This window comes from Tauraco erythrolophus, chromosome 10 (genome assembly GCF_009769465.1).
Source record: "Tauraco erythrolophus isolate bTauEry1 chromosome 10, bTauEry1.pri, whole genome shotgun sequence".
In the NCBI taxonomy this organism is placed as follows: Eukaryota; Metazoa; Chordata; class Aves; order Musophagiformes; family Musophagidae; genus Tauraco; species Tauraco erythrolophus.
The window spans coordinates 4073710-4090622 of NC_141474.1; the positions used below are offsets into that span (position 1 = coordinate 4073710).

Sequence of the window (16913 nt, forward strand, 5' to 3'; positions counted from 1 at the left end):
CCTGAGGTGGCCGCCTCCTGCGGCGGGCCCTGCCGCCACGGCCGCCGGCTGCGCGGCCCCGGGAGCCGCCGGCCCCGGGAGCCGCCGGCCCCGGCCCCGGCCCCGCTCAGGGCGGCGGAGGAAGGAGGCGGCACGCGGTGCGTGGCCGTTCGGGGCATGGTGCCGCTTCGTCGTGTTTTCTGGTGTTTGTGCCGGGGGGGAGGTCCCCGTGCGCGGCCGGGCGCCGGGCTGGTGCCGCCCCGGGCGGAGCGGGGCTGGAGGAAAGCGAGGGATTTAAAAGATAAAGTTGTTTTCGTGGCGAGGGAAGGGAGAGGGTTGTGGAAGCGTTCGTCTCCCTTCCTCCTCCTCCTCCTTAGGAAAAGTGAAGTCACTTCCCAAGAGCCAAACTAGCAAACTACTGTCCTAAATCCGCGCTGTTTACATGGCTCAGGTTAATCCGTGTGGTTTTTTTTTTTTTGTGGATTTGTTGGTTTTTGGTTTTTTTTTTTTTTTTTTCAAGCCTCCTTCCACAGTCAGGCCCTCCCTAACTGTGATCTGCTCCAAAAATCCTTCTCTTTAGATAGAATACTTCAAAACTTCCTGAAACCATCCGAAGTGGGTATGGCGCTCTGAATGAAATGGACTTGGCAGCTCTGCTCCTGTGTAAGTTTCCCAAGTGTGTGGTGGCATGCACTTTGCTCCTGCTGTCGCTCCTCCGAAGCTGTGTTGTTGAGTTCACTTGGGTTTGGTAGTGTTGTACATAAAAAATAACTGACTGCATTTCATAGCAGCATGCATGTATGTGTCCGTTCTTTTGTGTAGGAGGTGGAAAAAAAATATTTGAAGTGTCAGCTCTTCTTCTAAGCAGAAACAAATCCAGCAGCAAGTAAGAAATAGCTTGCCTGGGTAAGCGCTGCTTTTCTCTTTCACAGTCAAGTTGTAGTCTCGCAGCCGTGGTCGTGACTTTTCAGAGAAAACTTTGGAGAAGGGCAGCTGTCCTTTCTGTCTCCAAAGAGAGAACGTGATGATGTTACAGGCCACGTTTTCTTACCCTTCTAAATTCAAGAAAGGTACTGTGGCCTTATTTGGCTGAATCTTTGTGATATAGGCCAAAATCCTGAGTGCCTGTCAGACCTACTGGTGTTCCAGATCTTACGAAGATTTACTGGGGTATAAGATTGGTTCTGAGAGTTGTGTCTGTGTCTAGGTTTTAAGTAGGATTGTAGCCAATAGCATTTGTTTGTGTGAGTTAGATGGTGTTAATTATACTAAATAAGTTAGTTTGCTGTTTAAGCTTGAAGACACTGCAAGTATAGTTACACACAGTAAGCACAAATTGACTGCAGTGTTTTAAAAATTGAAGCTAAAGTGGAGCATTATTATATTATTGCAGCCTTCCAGTACTTAAAGGGGGCCTACAGGAAAGCTGGAGAGGGACTTTTATGAGGGCATATAGCGACAGGACACGGGGCAATGGCTTTAAACTGAAAGAGGGGAGATTTAGACTGGATATAAGGAAGAAATTTTTCACTCTGAGGGTGGTGAGGCACTGGAACAGGTTGCCCAGAGAAGCTGTGGCTGCCCCATCCCTGGAAGTGTTCAAGGCCAGGCTGGATGAGGCTTTGAACAACCTGGTGTAGTGGAAGGTGTCCCTGCCCATGGCAGGGGGGTTGGAACTAAATGGTCCTTGAGGTCCCTTCCAACCCAAACCATTCTGTGATTCTATGATTATTGGAAGTAGTCTGCGGTGTTTTCTTCAACACAGTTACAATGAAATGTGTTGCTTTGTCAAAACCAGCATTCAGTCCTTTAAAAAGTGATTTGCAGCTTAACATTTGGTAATGTTAGTAAGGGAATTGCAAAAAGATCCAGAACATAATGGGACTTCCTGTAGAACCAAGTTCCTAGTACGTACTCCCTAGTGTTTGAAGACAATCTGAGTTGTGGCTTCTTCCATTGTGTCATCGATGGGACTTCCACAGCCAGGAAGTGAGTTAAAAGGACTGATCTGGTTGAAAAGTAGTACTTTTATTTCTTTTTTTGACTCCGCAAATTACTTTTTGGTTAGAACAACTTCCTGCACCAGCTCACTTGCCTGGTCATGTGGAAATTGTCTTGATCCAGAAGAGGAAGAGTTTGTTGGTGGGGAGGAGGGTGTAACTGCAGTCCTGATACGGTCATGTAAGTTGTGATGGGTGATGCACTTATCTGGGTCATGGTTTTATGGTCAGTACGTTAATACAAGAAGGCACTAAGAAGCTGCCCTGTGGTTTTGATTGGCCTGTGCTACTTGTGGTGAAGGTAGCAAGTGATAGTAAGGGTGGTAGGAGCTCTTTTTCCATCCCTGCTGCCTTACACTGATTATGAAGCCATGGTGTCATTTGTCTTTTTTATTTGCTTTTGGCAACGTTAAATGGGCTACTGCTTTTTAGGAGCCACCTCTATGTCTCTACTTTTCTTCCATGTGTGCACAGAAGTAGCTGTGGTTTTCTCCTGTTCTCTCCTTTGCATATACTTTCTTCTCTCTCAACTTTTTGTTGATTTTTTTCATTTCAAGGAGCAATCTGGGCATTGTTAGGTAGGGTCTTTTGTAATTTTATTCAGCTCTAATTTAAAAATAATGCGGTTGTATATTGTTATTACCTCTGCTATAATGGGAAAGCCGTTTAAAACTTGACTGACCTTAGTAATTACACACCTGATTTCCAGTCTCGATTAATTCGTCATTGGGTTATACCCATTTTGTGTACCCAATGGTCTGGTGTTGTATTGACACTTTCGATCTGCTGCTTTTCATACTGAATGGGCACAAAAATGTGTCCAAGTGCAACAGTGAATGTTTCTTTTCTCTTTTGGCTGCTAGATATACTCGTCTTTCCTGTAATAGCTCTCAGTTTCCCCTTGAGAATTTTAGTTTTGACCTTCTAAGTGAATATTAAAATGCACATTTCAAGTATTAACAGAGAGTTCCATACAGGTGTCCTTTGAATGGAGATTAAGGTGTTTTCAAGTGTATTTTAATAAGATTTTTTTTTTAAAATTCATACCTTTAGGAGTTTGTTCCAGCCTCAGTCTTACTGTGTTATACAGCTATTAAAGAAGCCATTATTGTAACTTGGATTGCTGAAGGGGTTCATTCTTCTCTGCCAGAGGCCTGGTTCATAAGCAAAGCCTGACATATTTGAGAAGAGTTTGAAATTGATTTATTTTCCCTTTTTCTGTATTCTTATCTTTAAAAAGAAACAAAACCCATGTATAAATTATTAGAAAATACCCCCATGATTTTTAAGGTGTTTAATTAATTTCGATAGCGGAAACGTTCCAAGAGAGGACTCTGTGAAGCTGAAAGAGAAAAAGTAGTTTGGTGGGTGTGTACGTGTGACTGTTTATGAACAGTACCTAAATAAATAAATTGGTTTCCAAAGCCTGCTTAGTTAAATAGATTACTCTGGAAGATTAATAAGGCCCTTGTGGAAAACCTCCACTGTATGTTGGTTTTTTTTTTTTTTGGTGGGACATTTCTCATTATTTGGAAAGAATAGCAGAGACAAGGTTCTTTCTAAGGTTTTTAAGTGGAGGAAAAATTAATTTTTGCCACAAAGTGAGATGAGTCATAGCCTCTGCTTTCCTACTCTCATCGACCCTGAATCACAAATCAGGATATCAGAGAAGGTGTGGGTTTTTTTTTAGATCAGGTAAGCTTAAAAGTGCAAAGCTGTTCTGATGCTGAAAACTTGTGTTCCCTGGTTATGGGGGAAGCACAGTGGTACAAAGGGAAGAAGTTGTAAGGGCAAGTAGATAAGAGATGTTTACATATTGTGTACCACATTGAGTGGACACTTACTATACGTACAGGAGAACTGAAACTTTTTAGTATATGATTAGAAGTAATGAACTTGAGGAAAAAAATGCTGGATGAAAGTTTATGAAGTAGAATCATAGGCAGATGAAATAATAAGTTCATGACATAGAATCATTTGGGTTGGAAGGGGCTTCTGGAGGTCATCTAATCTAGCTCCCCGCTTAAATTAAAGCAAGAGCAATTCAGAAAAGGTTGTTCCAGCCCTTAACACCTTTCTGGGTAACCTGTTTCTGTGTTTGACTACCCTCATAGTGATTTCTGCCCCCTTCCCTCCCCGATGAAGCTAATTGGAATTTACTTTCCACCTTATGTCTGTTGCCTCTTGTCCTGTCACTGTGCGCCACCCAGAAGAGTCCGGTTCTGTCTGTTCCGCACCCTTCCTGCACCATTAGACAGCTGACAGCAACAAGGATTGCTCTGAGCTTTTTCTTTTCCAGGCTGCGTGAACCAAGTTCTGTCAGCCTCTCCTTGTATGCCATGTGCTCCTGCTGTCTGACCAGTTTGGTGGCCTCCACTGGATTTTCTCTGCTGTGTCAGTGTCTGTCTTGCACTGGGGAGCCCAAAACTGGACCCAGTACTCCAGACAGCCTCACAGGTGCTGGATAGAGGGGACGGATCACTTCCCTGGCACTGCTGGCTGGACTCCTGCCAACACAGCCCAGGGTGCACTTGGCCTTCTTTGCTGTGAGGGTCCACTGCTGACCTGTTTTCAGCTTCTCTCCTGCTGGGATCTCCTGGTACTATTCTGCAGAAGTCGCTTTGTATCTGACTAGTGTCCAGCCTGGCTTGTCACACGGGGTTATTCTGTCGCAGATACAGGACTTGGCACTTGCCTTTGTTCAGCTTCGTGAGGTTCTGCCAGTGCCTTTCTCCAGCCTGTCCGGATCCCTCTGGGTAGGAGCCCTGCCCTCCATACCATTGACCACTTTGCCCGATTTGAGTCATTATCAAAATTTTTGAGGATACACCCTGTCCCGTTACCCAGGTTAAAGACATCAGATGGTGCTGGTTTCAGTGGTAGTCCCTGAGGGATGTGTCTATAACCTCTTGTTACTGGACTTGGTACATCTGATTACTGTTCTTTCAGCTCAGCAGTCCAGTCAGTTTACCAAAGACCTATTGCTGTTCGTTTGCCCGGTGCCCATCTCACCAGTTTGGCTGTAAGGATACTGTAGGAGACTCTTGTTAGTGGCCTTCTGTATTCAGTGCTCTTCCATCATCTGCTAAGCCAGTTGTCTCCTTGTGGTAAGCTAGCGAGTTCATCAGGCATTTGCTGTTGGTGCATCTTTGCTAGCTATTTCTGATCACCTTCTTGTCCCTGTTGGACGTAGGATTTGCTCCATAATCCTCTCATGGACTTAGGTTAGGCTGGCTGATTTGTAGTTACCTGGATCCACCTTCTTGCTCCTCTTGAAGTTGGGTGTGATGTTTGGCTTTTTTCCGGTCATAAGGAACCTCCCTCATTCTCATGATCTTTCAAAAAGTGGTAGAGTGTGGTCTCTCCGTGACACTGGCTAAGGCCCTCAGCACTCTCAGATGCATCCCATCTGGTCCCACAGGCTTGTGTGTTTCCCATTTCCTGAAGGGCTTCCAAACCCATCTTCCTCTTTTGGAGGTAGTTCTTTACCTCCAGCGGGCTCTGCTGCCAGGCTTAGGGGTGTGGGGGGCTCGAGGGCAGACCTTACCAGTGAAAGCCAGGGCAAAAAAGCTGTTGGGTATGTCAGTGTTTTCCGTGTGCTTTGTAACCAGGTCCTTTGTCCCACTGAGCAGAGGGAGCATTTCTTCCTGGGCCTTCCTTTTGCTGCTGATACAGGAGTCCATCCTTGTTGCCCTTCATCCCTTGGCAGCCTTGGTTCCAGCTGGGCGTCGATTTGTCCTAACGCCATCCTTGCATGCACAGGCTGTGCCTCTGTGTTCCTCTTGGGTAGCCTCTCTCTGCATCTATCTTCTGTGTGCTTCTGAAGCAGCCATCAGAACTGTTTCATTTTGCCCTTTTATATCTAGAAATGTGTAAAACCTTGAAGACAAAATTTTTGCAAGTCTTGGTTAATAATGGTTCTAACCTCAGCATGAAACGTTTGAGTGAAAGACGTCGGTTCCTCCCAAGCGAGCAGTAAGCGTTATCACACTCTGGTGATAAGGGAGTAAGTCCTGTCTGAAATGTAGAGTGCAATTTGTACCGTGGTGCTAAGGAGGCAAAACAATGAGAAAAATGAACCACACCTCTTTTTTGTTTTTATTTTTTTGTCCTCCCATAACTAAAATTAACTCCAGGTGGAAATGTACAGCTTCAGTGTATGCCCTTCCCTTTTTTGTGCGTTGTAGGTGAAAAGGAGATGCTCATATTTAGCGGCAAGATGGTTGGATAAATGTTTAACTTCATGCAGTCTGGAAATAAATAAGTACTTTCTGTTGGAATTCATTTGATGTTTTCCTGTCGATGCATAAATCCATTTTAGCAATCATTGAAATAAACCAAGATTTTGGAAATTGAACATTTAAAATGAGTAATGGGGGATAGTTTCTTTCATGCATTCATTTGACCCTTCAGTTGTCATCTTTGGGTTTTGTGTGTCTCAGTTATTCCAGAAAAATAAGGGAGAGAGCTGTTGAGTTGTAGTTTGTGCAGTTTGAAACAAAGTTCTCAGTTGATTTAAACCCTCTGCATGTTGCCTGCAGTTTCCTAACTAGTATAAATGTGATTTTTGCAGATCTATTTTTGTTGACTTTGTGATACCAAGATAAAGCCATGGTTGTAGGCTCGAGTATGTGAGTTACTGATCTAGCTTTTCTCTCTCCATAGGTCTTTGGTATCCGTTTGGATTAGAAATATGTTTTTTAGCATGGTTGGGAGTTCTGAGTTGATTTCTAATGCAGTAGAAAGATATTTGCATTTCTGTGCAAAGCAATACCCATACCAACTATGGTAATATCATTCCTTTGAACGTAGGGAATCAGAGTAGTGATCCTTAGAATGTAAGGAATTGGTTTTGAGTAATTTACCATTCATGACCAATCTCTGCTCTTTTCTTGCAGGCAAATACATACAGTTGTCAGAATGTCTCTTATATTTTTATATATATAAAAATTCATATTTTTATATATATAAAAATATAAATACGTATTTATTCTTTCCTTACCAAAACTGCTATATGGCAAGTTTTCTATTGTATGGTGTGACGGTGTAAGTTTCCAGCGAACAATTACTTAGCAGTTATGGAGTAGTGTTGAAGTTATACTTCTTGTTAGAGATAAGCAATTCTGAAATTTCTGTTCTTTCAGGGTGCTGAGCGAAGTAGCTATACTTTCAATTCAAGTATAGCTGACCTTTCTAATTAGGTCACGTCGTTGTATGTACCTTAAGACACAAACCCACATTTTTTGGGGTAGGAAGGATGTTGCAGATGCTGATCTGTGCAGTTCCCACGTGCATTTGATAGGCTAACCTTATTTTTCCTATTGGAAAGGAAAAGAGGGAGAGTTAAGTCTGAGAATCTTATTCTGAGGATTGACTTGTAGTGTGAACTAATTAGTTGATATTGATAATTTTTACTACTATTAAGGAAATAGATCCTTTTATTGTAAATCAGTTTCTATCTTAACTAGAAATGCATCTTCCCCTGCCCTGCACTGTTTTTTTAAGGAGTACTTACACTGAAATACACTGCATTTCTATCCAGTACAGTTGCTCATGTTGTGTTATGTATGTTAACTTTTTCTCTTTGTTGTCTAACTCTTTATTCTTCTCCCAAAATTTTAACTTAGGATGAAGGCTCTGCTATGCCTTTTCGGTTCTCAGGCCTTTGCAGGCGAATCAGTGTGAAAATACAATGCAGATAATCTAATGCATTGTCTTTGTGTGTTTAGATACAAAATACAAGACCCAGAATTTTAATTTACAAGTAGGTGGAGAAATTAAGTAACTGGCTAAACTTTTAAAGTAAGTTTGCAAAAATAATCTGGAGTTTTTTTCTTTATGCTTAAATAAGGTACTGGTATATTTCCCTTTATTGAGAGTTTGAATGCTGCAAACATGCTTTTTTCATAGGAGCCTGATTTTAATTTTTTTTTTTAAGATGTTACTGAGAAACATACCAGATTATATGATTTAGACTGAGCCGTCTGAAATGCATGTGGCAGAAAAAGGATTTTGGGGTTTTTTTTTTTGCTGTTCTGTGAACCCTTAGTTTTATTTTGTTCCACTGGTGTATACGCTTTCATTATTTCCTGTTGTTTCAAAGAGAACTCTGGCAAGTAACTTCTTGGTGGTGGTGCTGCATGAGCAATAGCTGTCAGCAGTCCTTGCTGCTGGTTTTGTCTCTTTGTTACTGGGCTGACACAGGTGCTTGTGCAGTCAAGTGCTGAATTGGCTGGAGAAACGCTCTGTTCGTTCTCTGGACTTAGTTTTTGGTTGCTTGAGCTGCCCAGACTCTTTCAGGGTGTGACTGCCCCGGTACTTGTGCAATCTTAGCAGAGAAGGTGGGAAGAATTGCAGTGTTTTAGGCACTTCTTCACCTCTTGCGTCTTCAAGCTGTTACTGAAATATCTGGAGCTTGTAGATATCAACATCTAAGTGGTTTTGAGCACTGGAGTGCAAAATAGCCATGGAGTTGAAAGAGAACTGTCTGTGTGTGCCAGCAGTTGGTCTGGGAGTAAAACTTCAATCGCAGCTCGGATCAGGCAGCGAAGATTAGCCCTTGGAGGTGTTAGTCCGTTCTGCTCTGAGTTTGTGTTTGCTCATAGATGTACACTTCTATCATAAAAGGTGGTTTTATTCCTGTTGTACTTGATCCTAATGTTAGTAATTATTGTTGGCAGTATAAACTTCCAAGAAACTGGGACCTGCTAGCTAGAATTCTTCTTGCTGATAACTATTGAATGATTTTGAGCAAACAAGAGTAAGGAATGAAAGTGACTTAGGGCACAGCAGAAAAGCCAGTAACTGATTTTTATATTGTTTTGCGTGTTACTTGTTATTGTTAATTGCAATAGGGATGCATAAAAACTGTCAGGGGAGAAGGGAAAGAGTTGATCAAAATGTCCAAGAAAACACTTTGTCAAGCCCCAAAAGAGTAACGTGAAGTTGGAAGTTCCCTGTGGTCATTGTGAGTGCTAATTTGGTTTTGACCCTTACAGCTTCCCTTTTCTGATTCTTCTTTTCTTTCATCATTCTGAGACATCAGAAAGTGAGGCTGACTATGAAGGAGTCCGACTGAGGTGTAGTTTACTATCTGGCTTTTGCTAGTAGCCAGAGAAATCAAAGGGTATAGTAAGACATACACAAGTGATCTTTGTTCCAGCAGACCCTCCCAGTATCTCGCCCTGGCCTCTGTGATTCTGCTTTTTGTTCTTGTAGTAAGTGAACTCCTGGGGTCTTCTTGTGGAGTATGGAAAAAGCAGTTGCATTATTCTGTACATTTCTCACAAAATTCATGTGCAACACAATATGAAAATTACGTTTTTACACTGTGTAGATGTGCACTTAGTATCATCTGTTTCGCTGGTCCTTCTGAACAGCTGACTTTGGATTTTGCACAGTCTGTTGAAGACTTGACTTTGACTTGAATGTGTGGTGGAGTGCTGGTGCTTGCCTAGATGGCATTTCATGATTTGGATTCCTTGTGTCGTGAGTGGTTTCCATGTTCCGTGGGTGGTGCCAGCTTTACCCGTTCAGCGCTGTGGCTCTGAGGTGGTTTGGGCAGCCCACCTCTGCTAGTCACAATCGCCCGCTGCATGTTTGTCATTTTGCTGTCGAGTCCTGCGTTTAGGCACTTCGGAACTGAACACCCTCCCTTAGTGGAGACCAAGGTAGGATGCTGAAAATACCCTTGTGTGAAGGGTTTGCTTACATAACTACTTAGGAGACCGTGACCTTTCGTACTTCTTCACATTTCTGTGAATTGTGTATTTTAGATGAGTTGCCTGTAACTTCCTCCTTTTGTTTCCAGAAGTAAAATTGTTTTGTGGAAGTGTTTCGTATGTAAGTGTTGATAGTAAGCTTTCATATCTGCATTTAATGACAACCGTGTAATTTTTTTTTCTTTTTTTAAAGAAAAGAGGTGTAGCAATTGCAGATACAGCTTTTTGGCTTCTCAGGATTTCTTGGTTTATGCAAGCAAGTGAATTTATCAAATTAGAAATAGAGCACTTAAAATTCAAGCTATGCTGGCTAGCCTGTCTCAACAAATACTGCTTTTGTTCATGGTTGTTGAGTAATGTTAGACAAGATGATTGCATCAAGAAAATTAATGAGAGTTCTGTCACAGCTTTTTGCAAGATTGTTGCGGTTACACTTGATGATGATAGGAGCAACTATATTGTATTATTTTTAAATACCTTTTCCTCAGCAAGAGCTTATTCTGTGATTTCATAGGCTAGTCTAGATTAGCCTGGGGCTTACACCAAGTATGCTCAATGAGAGTCATTCAATTTAGTGAACATGGTGTATGAGATCTAGATAATGGTGATCTGGCCAAGAAGCTAAGGTAACTAAAAAAAAATAAATTTTGAGCTCTTCTTCGAGCCCAGTGATAGTTTGGCCATAAGAAGGATCTAAAAAGTCTTTTTGTCATGATGTTTTTAGCACAGAATTTGTCCTTTAAAGCAATTCTACTTACCAGATTCAGTTACTGGAAAAAAGCTACAGAAAACAAACAAAAAACTTTCTTTGGCAGCCCCAGGTTAATTTATTTATTGAAAACCTTTCTTTCTTGTAGTCATTGGTGGCTTTTTACAGTCTTTTCTGTAATACCTTGAGGTGTACTTCTTAACTGTTTCAAGGAATTTTTAAAACAAGAATGTAAAATGGAGTGATCAAAAGATCATACCTGTCTTTTGATTACATGGGGTTGATTTTTTTTTTTCAAGTTAGTTTTTTCTTTGATCCTTTGGGAGGAAGAATAAATTCTGATTATTATGGATGTCTGAGATGAAAAGAAGAGAAATTGTGTCTTGGAAAAAGGGCACATGTGTTCTTTCTATTTCACGTTTTCCATTTCAGGCAGTGTGTTGAGAAAATACTGAGCTTAAGAAATTCTTAAGCTTTCCAGGGCTTTGTACGAAAAATGTTTTGGAAGGGAACATTATGTATAGCATCTCCTGAAAATCCAGGTCGTACGCAGTCTGCCCACGTGAGATTATATGTGTACGTAACCTAACACACGCACCTTCTTGGGTTAGAATTTGAAGGTAGCTTCAAGTACTGCAACAGAAACATCTTTCTTTGTGCGATTTTTTTGAGATTTGATCACGCAGCTTTGAAGGATTCTTCCTTTAGGTCAGAATTGTAAAATATTCTTAATAGTTTATTATCTGAATGAATGGGCGTCTGTATACGGGTTAGCTGATTTTTTTCATACTAGCTTTCCAAGCAGTAGTTCTTCCTTGAATTACAGAAGCGGCTTAGAATAATTTGATTAGAATTGACAACACAGAGAAATCTTCTTAAAGAAAACACTGTCATTAAAAAAAAAAAAAGTTCTATTTCAATTAAGGAAGCTACACATTATTCCTTGATATGTGTCTTTCAGAAACTTTCCTATGCACGTCTCATACCAGTTCCTAGAAGAGTTTAAGTACTTTGGAAAACTTTAACAGTGATCTGCATGTTGAGGTCAAACCTTGTTTTTCTCCTCTTGATCAATGACGTGAGCAAGTTGTTTTCATTCTTCAGACTTTAAATGGAAAAAGCAGAAAGTGAAAGAAAACCTTTTATTTTTCTCATCCTGATGTGATTAGGTGGGATAGAGTGGTGTGTTAGTACTGGGTATATCTGTTCTTACCAATGGAAGTTCATTTTTCTATTAAGGAGACAGTTTTATTGCCTTTTATGAATTCCCGTTCTCCATTTTCTAAAACCTATCAAGGCCTTTGAAATTGGCAATAGAGCTGCATTGCAGAACATATTTATAAAAACTTGCCCTAGGAACGTGGAATGCTGGCCAATTAGTTCCGGCATGCAGAGGGTGTTAAGGATTTACTGGTCAAATAAAAATTAGAATGCTAGTTGAACCACTACACTGCATCATGCATAAAACTAAGAGAGACAGTAGTTTGAGAGGGTCGTTTAACGTGGCTTTTAATTGTCGTGGGCACCTTGCTGTATTTCTCAGTCTCAGACAGTTATCAACTTTCATGAGGTTTCCCTTTGAGTTAATCTTGGTCTTTGAAATAACTGGGATTTCTCTCTCCATCTTTTCATGTTATATCTAAATATTTAGATTTTCAAGTGACAATGTAAGATCTTAGCTTGGATCCTGAAGGATTTTAAGTGCACAGCGTATGTGGAAGTATGTATTTTTAATGAGAAGCTTGTGTTTTTTTTCATATTATAAAGGAAATGTTTGTCTTATAAAGCCTCGGGTGCATCGTTGAAACTGGATAGTTTTGATACAGAAGCAGTAGAAGTCTAGATGGCTGTCAAATCAAAACTCATAGTCTGTGCCATTTTGAAAGATCTGTAGCTGAATAACACAAAACGAAGTCTGATGTGGTCATTAATATACAACTCATGATTGCCTTTGATAACTGCTAGAATGAAAAACTTCAAGAAAAAAATAACTAAAGAAAATAAAATTAGAAGAGAGCATGAAACATCGCCTAGTCCATCCCACAGTGCCGTGCTGGCCTGACTGCAGTTTACCAGTTTTTGAGAAATGTTATGAGAAATAGAAACCTCATTGTCTGTGGTTGGTAGTATAAAGGTTACTTCTGTGGTTAAGAGCAAAACATTGCAATTTCAGGTTAAATCTGTGGAACCTAATATTCCCAAAATGCGTATTGCAAATCTGAAGATAGCAATTGTCGTAACTTCCAATCCTGGCTTTGAGGAAGAAGGATTTTACCAACTCTGAAGGCGGTCACAGCCAGGCAGTGAATCAAGATTTCTCAGGTGCTTCGCCGATGTCGGAAGTGGCACTTGATGAGGCTCTCATTTGGCAGGGAGAAAGGTTGGCACTGCAGGTCGCTGCTGCATGGTCTCATCCTGCTGCTCCGTATGGTCTCTTGTGCTTTACATTGGGCCATTCCTGTTGGAAATAACAGCTTGTGGAGAAAATACCTGGTTGAAATATTCAGTGTATTTAATGGAGAGAGGTTGTTCCTTTGGCTAAATTAGACCAACACTGTTATTTTTACTATTAAGTAATAAACCACGAAATATTCTCTTTAAAACAATCACTGTCTTATGCCACTGTTTCCCTCTGGAATGTAGGTCATTATATTTTTGAGCGAGCAGCCACACAGTTCAGTAAATTGGCTGGTGCTCAGGTTCACTTTGAATGCTGCTGGCAAGCCTTGTGTCGCAATGAAAAAGGGGAAAAAAAAAAGAAGAAAACTCAAGTTTGTCAAAACTTGTTTCCAGCTAGGAAAAACTGGATACTTTTTGCTGCTACTTCATGTTTTCCAAAGTGCAAATTAATTACTGGCTCAAGCGTTAGTGTTTAGTTGATGACAGGGGAACAGTGTGAAGGTGTACTAGAGTTGCTTTATTTGCGTTGTTTGCTTTATCCTTGAGGCAGGAGGAGCTACTGCTCTTAATCTAGTTTGAAATTCTGGTAGGCAACCAAGTAAACAAGTAAACCTGTCTTCCAGAATGGGATTTTTTTAATTATTTTTTTTTAAATAAGATACACACGAAGACTGATAACATCTCTAGAGTAGCAGAAGTCTTCTGATTTACACCTGTTTCTAAGCTGAGCTTTTTGGAAGGGGATAGGGAGGAGAGAGATATATATAATTTATTTTTTTTTTCCTCTAATTGGCAGAAAATGAAGTATATTTCCTTAAATTGGTGAAACACTAATTGGATTAGCTCGCCTTGATTATACTTGCAAACAGCATAAATGAATATGCATCAGCAAGACTACGTGTGTATGCTAGTGTAATCTGGTCTTCAGCTGGTGTCTCTTACACCTCTAAATCCTGTGTGTGGATAACTCTTAGGCTTAAATAAGTGTTTGAGTAATTGTTAAAAAGAACCTTCCCTGGACTGATACTTCATCTAGTGTTCGTATGCTTCTTCCACTCAATATTGAAATTTTAGGGGTTCAGATCAGTGGGTTTGTTTTTTAAATTGGGTTCTCAGCTTCCTTCATGCCTTTGGCTTGCTGTGATTGATGGTCTCTGCTGGAGAGGAGAGATGGTGCTTCTCTGACTGTAAATGTGGAGTCATGCTCAAGTTAAGTACCAGCCACATGCCTACCGTTCCTCTCGAAAGGTTCTTCACCCTGAAGATCTTCAGATAAATAAAAGCAGTATTTTTCCCTGAGCGACTCCCAACTATAAATCTTTGTCATGTTTTAGTGGTTCAGTGGCTACTGTGTAATGCAGAGATTCCAGTCAGGAAAGTCATTTCTCTCCTTTAAAATAAATGTCCTGGGGTTCAGAACACGACGTGTTTAAAAAGTGCTGGTTAAAATTTCGTTGAGAAGACGCAGATATATGTTTTTGAAGAGGGGCAGACATTTTCTTGTTTATGTAGTTCTCTTTCTTCTGTTTTCCTTAAATTGTTATTCCTTGCCTATAAGATGGAGGTGTAAAAACAGTCTGCGAAACCTCTGTATCTAGGCACCCAGTACAACAATTAAAAACAGTTTGCCTTCCCTGAGCAGACTAATTATTTGTTGCTGCCTACATAGTAGATGTTTGCTTTCACAGAGGAGACACTGTTGCCAAAATAATTTATGTGGTTACTCTCTAGTTGTGGGTTTTTTGTTTTATTTTTTGGTGTGTGTGGTTTTGCTGTGTTTGTTTCTTAAATCATCTTTTTTGTTGTTTTGCAAAGTTTTTTTCTTTGGAAAGACTTTTATTCTTAACACTGCTTTCCTGAAAATTAGAAGGATTTTTATATCCATATATGTATTTTAAAATGTAGTGATACAGCAGTCATCTCTCTGTATTAGGTTGATTTTAATCTTGGGAAGCAGTACCAGTAAGCCAAGTAAATGCTTGTTTATTTGTTTTTACCTTATGTGCTTTAAATAGTCTTTTGCTGCCAGAGATAAGGCACTGGGAAACAATTTATTGATAATAAAACAGTAGTTAGTATGAACACAGAGACTTAACTTCTTACATAAAGATTATACAAAGAGAAGTTGAGATTAAGGATAAAATTACTGTGCTGCTGTTGTCAGTGAGATTTGAACAAATGGATTTTATGACACCTAGGGTTTTCTTCTGCATATGTGTCTGCTCAATCAATAGAGAGCAGGGTTTTGGGGAAGATGGTTAGCTGTACTGCTTCAACATACAATATAATAAGGAATTTTGTAAGGTGGTTTAGTCTTTGAGTGGAAAAGCATTGAAAAGGTAAAGCTTTGTGCATTTGCAGTATTTGTTAGCTTTCTGGGGAAGGTGTCCTCTCATTAAAGTCAGCAAGCTCCTGGGGCGAGAGCTATGGTAACACGTAGTTTTGACACATTTCTTCAAAGTAAGTTGCTGTGGTCGAGACAGTTGTATGTGTGTTCGTGTGGGTGTAACTGTCAGGTGTCTGTCCAGTTTCCAGTTCCCCAAGTGGCGAGTTAGAATGTGACCACATCACTTCAGGAAACTGGAAATCTGAGTCGTGTAACTGGACTTGAAATCGCAGTCGTTAGCTTAATGAGCTTAATGCTGGTTTTGCTGTCGTGCGTTGTGTTGTGTAGCTCGAGCAGAGGGCATAAACTACGCGGTTCAGGGTACGTTGCACTTCAGACATCTGTTAGCAGAAGATGAATCTCTGCATAGCTCTGTCGGACCTTCCTCTTCAAAAAGGCCCCGAGGTTGTGTTGAGGAACCTTAGTTCTGAAAAGAGGTACAACTTACTTACCAGCATCTTATTTGGAGTCTGAGATCATCAGGCAAACTATATGGCTTTGAAAGCCTGTCTTTAATACAGGACCCAATTTTGTTTGATAAAAGGAAGGATGAATTAGCCTGCTCTTGATTGCCTTCTTTTAAGAAGGCAAGAAGCTTTCTTTTAAAACATGTTTCTCATTGCTCACTGAAAACAGATAGATCAACATTTATCTTGCTTGTTTGTTGTGTTTTCATAGCTCTGCATTTATTTTATCTTTTTATTTGTTAGGTTTTTGTTGGTTATAATGCTGAAACAGAAAGAAAAGTTTGGTTTGTTTTTGTGTTTTTGTTTTGTTTTGTTTTTCCTGAAACCAGAAGTGAACTTGAGCACGAACTTTGAAATATTTGTTGAACACAAACTGGAAGTAAACCTAAAAGTGTCTGGTGACGGCTTCGGAAGACTGATTCATGTAAAATTTGGTATTACTTTTGGGGACCAGTTTGATGAGGAAGTTTTTGAATCTGATCAGGTCTGCAAAGCAGCTCCCTTCTGGAAAGTCAGTGGCTCTACGTTTTGGTTCTTTTTCTCCTGTGGTAGTGACTGTGTTGCCAGCAGTGGCCTGTCCCGAGCTGCTCTGCCCAGCAGTCCCATGGACGTACCTCACTACCGAGGTGTCTGTGTTTCTGTACGTGGCGAGTTTTTGCAAGTCCAGATTCAGTATGAAATACATGGAAGCATTAGGGAGGGGAGGAATTGGGAGCATTTCTGTCCTGTGTCCTGTGCTGTGATTCAGTGCTGAATCCACCTGGGTCTTCCAGGGTTGCTGTTCTTCACCTTCTCTTGCGCTTCAACCACTTAGGCATAAAGGGAGCTGCGATGAACCTGGGATGCTTTCCTGGAATGAATTGGGGAAGCTGCTAGGTTCGGGCCTCTAAGAGCTTAGTACTCTACGTGTTTGTAATAGCTTCCAGTCTCTGGCTCCAAAACACCTTTATTCCAAGTAGTGTGGCTTGGTTAGCTTTTATCCAGGACTTTGTATAAACAAAACGCTGGGACCTGAAGTACTGCTTAAGTACAGCAGAGAGATGAAGTGGCTTGACCGAAAAACCGTGCAATAAAGCTCTCAGAGAAAAGCAACAGCTTTTCTTCAGTCACTGTGGTAACCCTACAGCTTAAGATATTTTCCAAGCAAGATCTACTGCCCACTCGTCCCGCCCCCCTTTAAAACTAGTTCAGTCTGATTAATTACTTTGTATCGCCAAAATCCTTTGGTCTGAAAATCTGTTTGTCAGAAAG

The 16913-nt window shown here is 40.7% G+C and overlaps 1 protein-coding gene across 14 annotated transcripts in view; it reads left to right on the plus strand.

Moving 5' to 3' along the window:
* RABGAP1L (RAB GTPase activating protein 1 like) overlaps positions 1-16913 on the plus strand; it is a 262481-nt gene that overhangs the window by 16833 nt on the left and 228735 nt on the right. Inside the window, exon 1 of one of the 14 annotated variants that reach the window (XM_086617901.1) lies at positions 495-642. The exons of the other annotated variants lie outside the window; for them this stretch is intronic. The gene's annotated coding sequence lies outside the window, so the exon portion shown is untranslated. Of the gene's footprint in view, positions 1-494; positions 643-16913 lie in introns of those variants that run through there. 14 annotated transcript variants of the gene reach the window in all.